Below are 10524 nucleotides of genomic sequence, written 5' to 3'. Positions count from 1 at the left end.
CTAAAGTGGGAGAGACTGGCACCCGCTAGCCACCTTATGCACCAAGTGCATGTCAATCGGTGGAACCTGTCTCACGTAAGAGTACGTGTAAGGTCGGTCCGGGCCGCTTCATCCCACAATACCGTCGAAACAAGATTGGACTAGTAACGGTAAGCATATTGAACAACATCAACGCCCACAACTACTTTGTGTTCTACTCGTGCAAAGAATCTACGCAATAGACCTAGCTCATGATGCCACTGTTGGGGAACGTAGCAGAAATTCAAAAATTTTCCTACGAATCACCAAGATCTATCTATGGAGAGACCAGCAACGAGTAGAAAGAGAGTGCATCTACATACCCTTGTAGATCGCTAAGCGGAAGCGTTCAAGTGAACGGGGTTGATGGAGTCGTACTCGTCGTGATTCAAATCACCGATGACCAAGTGCCGAACGGACGGCACCTCCGCGTTCAACACACGTACAGCCCGGTGACGTCTCCCACGCCTTGATCCAGCAAGGAGAGAGGGAGAGGTTGAGGAAGACTCCATCCAGCAGCAGCACAACGGCGTGGTGGTGGTGGAGGAGCATGGCAATCCTGCAGGGCTTCGCCAAGCACCTACGGGAGAGGAGGAGGTGTCACGGGAGGGAGGGAGGCGCCAAGGGCTCAGGTGTGGATGCCCTCCCTCCCCTCCACTATATATAGGGGCAAGGGAGAGGGGGGAGGCGCAGCCTTGCCCCTTACTCCAAGAAAGGGGTGCGGCTAAGGAGGGGGGGAGGAGTCCATCCTCCCCAAGGCACCTCGGAGGTGCCTTCCCCTTTTAGGACTCTCCCCTTTTTCCTTTATCTTGGCGCATGGGCCTCTAGGGGCTGGTGCCCTTGGCCCATGTAGGCCAAGGCGCACCCCCTACAGCCCATGTGGCCCCCCGGGGCAGGTGGCCCCACCCGGTGGGCCCCCGGGACCCTTCCGGTGGTCCCGGTACAATACCGATGACCCCGAAACTTGTCCCGATGGCCGAAACAGGACTTCCTATATATAAATCTTTACCTCCGGACCATTCCGGAACTCCTCGTGACGTCCGAGATCTCATCCGGGACTCCGAACAACATTCGGTTACCACATACAAGCTTCCTTTATAACCCTAGCGTCATCGAACCTTAAGTGTGTAGACCCTACGGGTTCGGGAGACATGCAGACATGACCGAGACGTTCTCCGGTCAATAACCAACAGCGGGATCTGGATACCCATGTTGGCTCCCACATGTTCCACGATGATCTCATCGGATGAACCACGATGTCAAGGACTTAATCAATCCCGTATTCAATTCCCTTTGTCAGGCGGTATTTTACTTGCCCGAGATTCGATCGTCGGTATACCGATACCTTGTTCAATCTCGTTACCGGCAAGTCACTTTACTCGTTCCGTAACACATCATCCCGTGATCAACTCCTTGGTCACATTGCGCATATGATGATGTCCTACCGAGTGGGCCCAGAGACACCTCTCTGTTTACACGGAGTGACAAATCCCAGTCTCGATCCGCATAAAACAATAGATACTTTCGGAGATACCCGTAGTGCACCTTTATAGTCACCCAGTTACGTTGTGACGTTTGATACACCCAAAGCACTCCTACGGTATCCAGGAGTTACACGATCTCATGGTCAAAGGAAGAGATACTTGACATTGGCAAAGCTCTAGCAAACGAACTACACGATCTTTGTGCTATGCTTAGGATTGGGTCTTGTCCATCACATCATTCTCCTAATGATGTGATCCCGTTATCAACGACATCCAATGTCCATAGCCAGGAAACCATGACTATCTGTTGATCACAACGAGCCAGTCAACTAGAGGCTCACTAGGGACATATTGTGGTCTATGTATTCACACGTGTATTACGATCTCCGGATAATACAGTTATAGCATGAATAAAAGACTATTATCATGAACAAAGAAATATAATAATAACACTTTTATTATTGCCTCTAGGGCATATTTCCAACACCGCGTCTGTCTTCTTTTTAAAGATCCATTTATTTTCTATGGCTCGCCGCTCAATGGGCAAGTCAGTCAAAGTCCATACTTCGTTCTCATACATGGATCCTATCTCAGATTTCATGGCTTCTAGCCATTTGTCGGAATCCGGGCCCGCCATCGCTTCTTCATAGTTCGAAGGTTCACCGTTGTCTAACAACATGATTTCCAAGACAGGGTTGCCGTACCACTCTGGTGCGGAACGTGTCCTTGTGGACCTATGAATTTTAGTAGGAGCTTGATCAGAAGTATCTTGATCATCATCATTTACTTCCTCTCTAGTCAGTGCAGGAACCTCAAGAACATTTTCTTGAGTTGCGCCATTTTTTGGTTCAAGAGGTAATACTTCATCAAGTTCAACTTTCCTCCCACTTACTTCTTTCGAGAGAAACTCTTTCTCCAGAAAGGACCCATTCTTGGCAACAAAGATCTTGCCTTCGGATCTGAGGTAGAAGGTATACCCAATAGTTTCTTTAGGGTATCCTATGAAGACGCATTTTTCCGATTTGGGTTCGAGCTTTTCAGGTTGAAGTTTTTGACATAAGCATCGCATCCCCAAACTTTTAGAAACGACAGCTTAGGTTTCTTCCCAAACCATAATTCAAATGGTGTCGTCTCAACGGATTTCGACGGAGCCCTATTTAAAGTGAATGCGGCAGTCTCTAAAGCATAGCCCCAAAAAGATAACGGTAAATCGGCAAGAGACATCATAGATCGCACCATATCCAATAGAGTGCGATTACGACGTTCGGACACACCATTACACTGAGGTGTTCCAGGCGGCGTGAGTTGTGAAACTATTCCACATTTTCTTAAGTGTGTGCCAAACTCGTGACTCAAGTATTCTCCTCCACGATCTGATCGCAGGAACTTGATTTTCTTGTCACGTTGATTCTCAACCTCACTCTGAAACTCCTTGAACTTTTCAAAGGTCTCAGACTTGTGTTTCATTAAGTAGACATACCCATATCTACTCAAGTCATCAGTGAGGGTGAGAACATAACGATAGCCACCGCGAACCTCAACACTCATTGGACCGCACACATCAGTATGTATGATTTCCAATAAGTTGGTTGCTCGCTCCATTGTTCTTGAGAATGGAGTCTTGGTCATTTTACCCATGAGGCATGGTTCGCACATGTCAAATGATTCGTAATCAAGAGACTCTAAAAGTCCATCAGCATGGAGCTTCTTCATGCGTTTGACACCTATGTGACCAAGGCGGCAGTGCCACAAGTATGTGGGACTATCATTATCAATCTTACATCATTTGGTACTCACACTATGAACATGTGTAGCATTACGCTCGAGATTCATTAAGAATAAACCATTCACCATCGGAGCATGACCATAAAACATATCTCTCATATAAATGGAACAACCATTATTCTCGGATTTAAATGAGTAGCCATCTCGTATTAAACGAGATCCTGATACAATGTTCATGCTCAAACTTGGCACTAAATAACAATTATTGAGGTTCAAAACTAATCCCATAGGTAAATGTAGAGGTAGCGTGCCGACGGCGATCACATAGACTTTCGAACCATTCCCGACGCGCATCGTCACCTTGTCCTTCGCCAGTCTCCGCTTATTCTGCAGCTCCTGTTTTGAGTTACAAATGTGAGCAACCGCACCGGTATCAAATACCCAGGAGCTACTACGAGTACTGGTAAGGTACACATCATTTACATGTATATCACATATACCTTTCGTTTTGCCGGCCTTCTTGTCCGCTAAGTATTTGGGGCAGTTCCGCTTCCAGTGACCACTTTCCTTGCAATAAAAGCACTCAGTCTTGGGCTTGGGTCCATTCTTTGGCTTCTTCCCGACAGCTTGCTTGCCGGGCGCGGCAACTCCCTTGCCGTCCTTCTTGAAAGCTTTCTTACCCTTGCCCTTCTTGAACTTAGTGGCTTTATTCACCATCAACACTTGATGTTCCTTTTTGACTTCTACCTCTGCTGATTTCAGCATTGCAAATACTTCAGGAATGGTCTTTTCCATCCCCTGCATATTGAAGTTCATCACAAAGCTCTTGTAGCTCGGTGGAAGCGACTGAAGGATTCTGTCAATGACCGTGTCATCCGGGAGATTAACTCCCAGCTGAGTCAAGCGGTTATGCAACCCAGACATAGTGAGTATGTGCTCACTGACAGAACTGTTTTCCTCCATCTTACAGCTGAAGAACTTATCGGAGACTTGATATCTCTCGACCCGGGCATGAGCTTGGAAAACCATTTTCAACTCTTCGAACATCTCATATGCTCCGTGTCTCTCAAAACACTTTTGGAGTCCCGGCTCTAAGCTGTAAAGCATGCCGCACTGAACGAGGGAGTAGTCATCAGTACGTGTCTGCCAAGCGTTCATAACGTCTTGTTCTGCAGGGAGAATAGGTGCGTCACCTAGTGGTGCTTGTAGGACATAATCTTTCTTGGCAGCTATGAGGATGATCCTCAGGTTCCGGACCCAGTCCGTGTAGTTGCTGCCATAGTCTTTCAGCTTGGTTTTCTCTAGGAACGTGTTGAAGTTGAGGACTACATTGGCCATTTGATCTACAAGACATATTGTAAAGATTTTAGACTAAGTTCATGATAATTAAGTTCATCTAATCAAATTATTCAATGAACTCCCACTTAGATAAACATCCCTCCTGTAATCTAAGTATAACATGATCCGAGTTAACTAGGCAGTGTCCGATCATCACATGAGACGGACTAGTCAACGTCGGTGAACATCTTCATGTTGATCGTATCTTCTATACGACTCATGCTCGACCTTTCGGTCTTCTGTGTTTCGAGGCCATGTCTGTACATGCTAGGCTCGTCAAGTCAACCTAAGTGTTTGCATGTGTAAATCTGTCTTACACCCGTTGTATGTGAACGTTAGAATCTATCACACCCGATCATCACGTGGTGCTTCGAAACAACGAACTGTCGCAACGGTGCACAGTTAGGGGGAACACTTTCTTGAAATTATTATGAGGGATCATCTTATTTACTACCGTCGTTCTAAGTAAACAAGATGAAAAACATGATAAACATCACATGCAATCAAATAATAGAAGTGACATGATATGGCCAATATCACATAGCTCCTTTGATCTCCATCTTGGGGCTCCATGATCATCTTGTCACCGGCATGACACCATGATCTCCATCATCATCATGATCTCCATCATTGTGTCTCCATGAAGTTGCTCGCCAACTATTACTTCTACTACTATGGCTAACGCGTTTAGCAATAAAGTAAAGTAATTTACACGGCGTTTCTCAATGACACGCAGGTCATACAAAAAATAAAGACAACTCCTATGGCTCCTGCCGGTTGTCATACTCATCGACATGCAAGTCGTGATTCCTATTACAATAGCATGAACATCTCATACATTACATACAGATCATTCATCATTCATCACAACTTTGGCCATATCATATCACAAAGCACTTGCTGCAAAAACAAGTTAGACGTCCTCTAATTGTTGTTGCAAGTTTTACGTGGCTGAAGTAGGGTTCTAGCAAGAACGTTTTCTTACCTACGTGAAAGCCACAACGTGATTTGTCAACTTCTATTTACCCTTCATAAGGACCCTTTTCATTGAATCCGCTCCAACTAAAGTAGGAGAGACAGACACCCGCCAGCCACCTTATGCAACTTGTGCATGTTAGTCGGTGGAACCGGTCTCACGTAAGCGTACGTGTAAGGTTGACCCAGGCCGCTTCATCCCACAATACCGTTGAAGCAAGATAAGACTAGTAGCGGCAAGAAAGTTGACAACATCAACGCCCACAACAAATTGTGTTCTACTTGTGCAAGAGAACTACGCATAGACCTAGCTCATGATGCCACTGTTGGGGAATGTTGCAGAAAACAAAAAAAATTCCTACGGTTTCACCAAGATCAATCTCGGAGTTCATCTAGCAACGAGTGATCGGATTGCATCTACATACCTTTGTAGATCACGCGCGGAAGCGTTGAAAGAACGGGGATGAGGAAGACGTACTCGACGTGATCCAAATCACCGGAGATCCTAGCGCCGAATGGACAGCACCTCCGCGTTCAACACATGTACGGTCAGCGTAACGTCTCCTTCTTCTTGATCCAGCAAGGGGGAAGGAGAGGTTGAGGGAGATGGCTCCAGCAGCAGCACGACGGCGTGGTGGTGATGGAGCTGCAGTACTCCGGCAGGGCTTCGCTAAGCACTATGGAGGAGGAGGAGGTGTTGGAGAGGGAGAGGGAGGCACCAAAGGCAAAGGTAAGAAGTCCTCCATCTCCCCACTATATATAGGAGGGCCAAGGGGGGGGCGCCGGCCCTAGGAGATCTAATCTCCTAGGAGGGTGCGGCCAAGGGGAGGAATCCCTCCTCCCCAAGGCCCTAGGGGTGCCTTCCCCTTTTGGGACTCTTCCCTCCTTGAAACCCTAGGCGCATGGGCCTCTTGGGGCTGGTGCCCTTGGCCCATGTAGGCCAAGGCGCACCCCCTACAGCCCATGTGGCCCCCCAGGACAGGTGGCCCCACCCGGTGGACCCCCGGGACCCTTCCGGTGGTCCCGGTACAATACCGGTGACCCCGAAACTTGTCCCGATGCCCGAAATAGCACTTCCTATATATAATTCTTTACCTCCGAACCATTCTGGAACTCCTCGTGACGTCCGGGATCTCATCCGGGACTCCGAACAACATTCGGGTTACTGCATATACATATCCCTACAACCCTAGCGTCACCGAACCTTAAGTGTGTAGACCCTACGGGTTCGGGAGACATGTAGACATGACCGAGATCGCTCTCCGGTCAATAACCAACAGCGGGATCTGGATACCCATGTTGGCTCCCACATGCTCCTCGATCATCTCATCGGATGAACCACGATGTCGAGGATTCAATCAATCCCGTATACAATTCCCTTTGTCAATCGGTATGTTACTTGCCCGAGATTCGATCGTCGGTATCCCAATACCTCGTTCAATCTCATTACCGGCAAGTCACTTTACTCGTACCGTAATGCATGATCCCGTGACCAGACACTTGGTCACTTTGAGCTCATTATGATGATGCATTACCGAGTGGGCCCAGTGATACCTCTCCGTCATGCGGAGTGATAAATCCCAGTCTTGATCCGTGTCAACCCAACAGACACTTTCGGAGATACCCGTAGTATACCTTTATAGTCACCCAGTTACGTTGTGACGTTTGGTACACCCAAAGCACTCGTACGGTATCCGGGAGTTACACGATCTCATGGTCTAAGGAAAAGATACTTGACATTGGAAAACTCTAGCAAACGAACTATACGATCTTGTGCTATGTTTAGGATTGGGTCTTGTCCATCACATCATTCTCCTAATGATGTGATCTCGTTATCAATGACATCCAATGTCCATAGTCAGGAAACCATGACTATCTGTTGATCAACGAGCTAGTCAACTAGAGGCTTACTAGGGACATGTTGGTGTCTATTATTCACACATGTATTACGATTTCCGGATAACACAATTATAGCATGAATAAAGACAATTATCATGAACAAGTAAATATAATAATAATGCTTTTATTATTGCCTCTAGGGCATATTCCCAACACAAATGCCTTCCCTAATCTGTGCAAACCCGGAAGATTTCACGGGTCATACTTATCTGGTATTGCACCAGGTAAAACTTTCAACAACTAATGTCATTTTCAAAATACAAGAGGTGAATGAAAGGTTATGCGTTGAACAAGTGGGAGTCAACCTTGAACCCTGTGTTCATGCCCATGGAAACGACGTATACCTTATCATGGAAGCTTCTCTTAAAATAATTATCCCCTTGTTATAAGTTCATCTTGTATCTGTGGACATGGTTCCGACCATGTTTCTCCTTGATTCCATTTCTCGTGCAAGTTTGAGCACTTGTCTTCTGTAGAGCATTACCCTATTCCAACCTTTACTTTGATCTACGATTGAGTATTACACTCTGGTATCTCGAAAATATCATGGAACTGCATAACTTTTTATGGGTTCTTCATCAACTGTTATTTCTCACCGATTCCAATTTTCCTAGGTACTGGGTTATCGTCAACCGAGAACACCGATATGTGAACCGAGTCTTCACTACGGTTCAATAACTCTAAGTAATCATTGTTGCTTATGAGTTTATTAATCCTTCAAGTCATTCCTAGCCTGGTCGGCTATATCATTATCGTGCTAAAAATTTAAATGTGTGACCTGCTCTTTATTCCCGGAGCACAATTTTCGACGATGAGCTCAGCTTATGTCGACCTTACTCGTCATAGCATATCGCCTTGAACAGCAAGCTTGATTTCGAGTTTGTGTCGTACCTATGGTTCCAATAGCTATTTGCTTCATCATTTCTTTGACTTGATGTCATCGCTGATTGATTACATCTTCATGAAGTCTCCCGACCATTGTGTCATGGTCATCATCAACATTCTGAGCTCTTTCAGGATATCAATCAAATTCATGATGTGAAATACCATCCTTGCCCTCGATGAATTGTATTATCATCGACCACTTTATTGGTTTCCCTCCAACACAAACTTGTTCGTGTTTGGTGTTATACCTGGAGACTCGTGCTATCCAGCAATTATTTCTTCGATACCTTGGAGTATTACCATCTTTTATGTCAAGAATGTCGTGAGAATTTCATCACATCCTAAGAATTCTTGATATAGGTAATACTTATCACCATCACCTTTCTTTCTTGGTCCCCATGTTGGGTCTAACCGGGATACCAACAGGTGAACGGTGCTGATTGGGTTCTGCCCTTCTAGCAACCCTATTGCTTTGAAGTTAATTGTCGAACGTTCATTCTTAGACTATTGATCACTGAATCACCATTCCAACATTTGATCATGCTACCTAAGGCCCTACTTTGGGCACCCTTTTTCCACTAATGTTAAATTGTGTATGTTTTTCCTTGAGCATACATCATTATAGTATTTGATCCGACAAATCTTATCACCTTGTTCAATAACTGTGGAAATCCATCTTTTTGGATACCTCGATGTATTATCGCTGAGTCCATCAGCCACCTCCTCATCCTCTCCTTGGCTTAATGATGAATCCCTTCGTGTATCCAGAGTCCGACCTTTGCTTGAAGACCATGTCAATGCTATCTTGAAGCGTGTCTGTGGTACTCCGATTTTCAACAAGAACATTTGCAGCCCAATGCTAAATGTTTCCTGCTCAATTACCCAAACACCACTGTATGGGTAATGTCATGAAATCCACCCTCCTTACCTAAAGGGTTTTCTACATTATATCATGTCAAGGAAATCATGCTTTGCTTGTCCTTGGGAAGAATATACCCTTGAAATATGTGTTTAAACACATTTTCCTTTCCATTGTTCTGTTTAAACCTGATAATCACTTTTCCTTTCCATTGGTTTGTTTAAACCTTCTTGTGATCTATATTGTATAAGCAGTAATATATCCCTGCTTATGTAAACACCTTGTTGTACCACTCTGTTAGAAAGACCCTATTACTTTTGTTGATGACATTTCGGTAACACCGATGGACAAGAACTTTGCCTATTGGTCCGCCTCGTTCAACAAGCAGGAAAATGGTTCTCTTCGTCCCTCGCCCATGGTATCGACGTCTTTGCCGACATAATCAATAGGCTACCCTCTGACATGCCTTGCTATCATGACCATGCAAGATGTCACCGCTCCTCCTACTTTTATCCCACATGGTGGGCCCATAACCCACAGTTCCATAGGATCGAAACCTGACTCTCCTATACACCCCCGGTTTCCAAAGTTGTTCCTCGCGCGTGATCTCGTATGTAATTCACGAGCCACCTTCCTAGTGACCTATTCTGGTATCAGACGCAATACTTATTCTCGTTGCTCCGAACCCCTTTTCATGCCCTGTTTCAGACGTCGAACCATTGCCTATCCGTTTGAAACTTCTCATGGTACCTTCTTACTTTGCTCTCGATATCTTCTTAAGTTTCAATTTGAGAGATACTTATGCTTCTTCCCTCGAGTTAACCGTCTGATGCTCAATCCTGTTAGAATCCGTCCTTATAGAGTTTTCCCTCTTAACCTTTTGTAGTACGGCGAAGATCATGAAGAAAGGACGTCGACTTCATCATGATGACCTGCAGCAGAGAAATGAAGACATCAACGTAGTGGATCTACCTCTTCAAGAAGAGTAACCAAGACCAAGAAGGATCGTTAGAATTTCATAACCTAGTCTTTCCCCTTACTCCCCTCTTAAATCTCGGGACGAGATTTCTTATAGTGGAGGAGAATTGTGGCGCCCGGATAATTAGGCTACAGTGATACTCTGCTAATGATGCCACATCACCTCCGTTACTGTTGCTAATCTATCGTTAGATCAAAACCGGTCCAAAATTCAAATTCAAGATTTGGTAAATAATAAAAGTTTTCAAATAATAAAATAAAAATGTTCGGTTTGTACTAAATATTACATAGATAATTATGGTGAAGAAGACACAGTTTTATATAATGCTTAAATGCCCTGAATTAAATAAAACAGAATAGGAA

Source organism: Triticum aestivum, chromosome 6A (genome assembly GCF_018294505.1).
Source record: "Triticum aestivum cultivar Chinese Spring chromosome 6A, IWGSC CS RefSeq v2.1, whole genome shotgun sequence".
Lineage (NCBI taxonomy): Eukaryota > Viridiplantae > Streptophyta > Magnoliopsida > Poales > Poaceae > Triticum > Triticum aestivum.
This window is presented reverse-complemented; position numbering follows the sequence as displayed.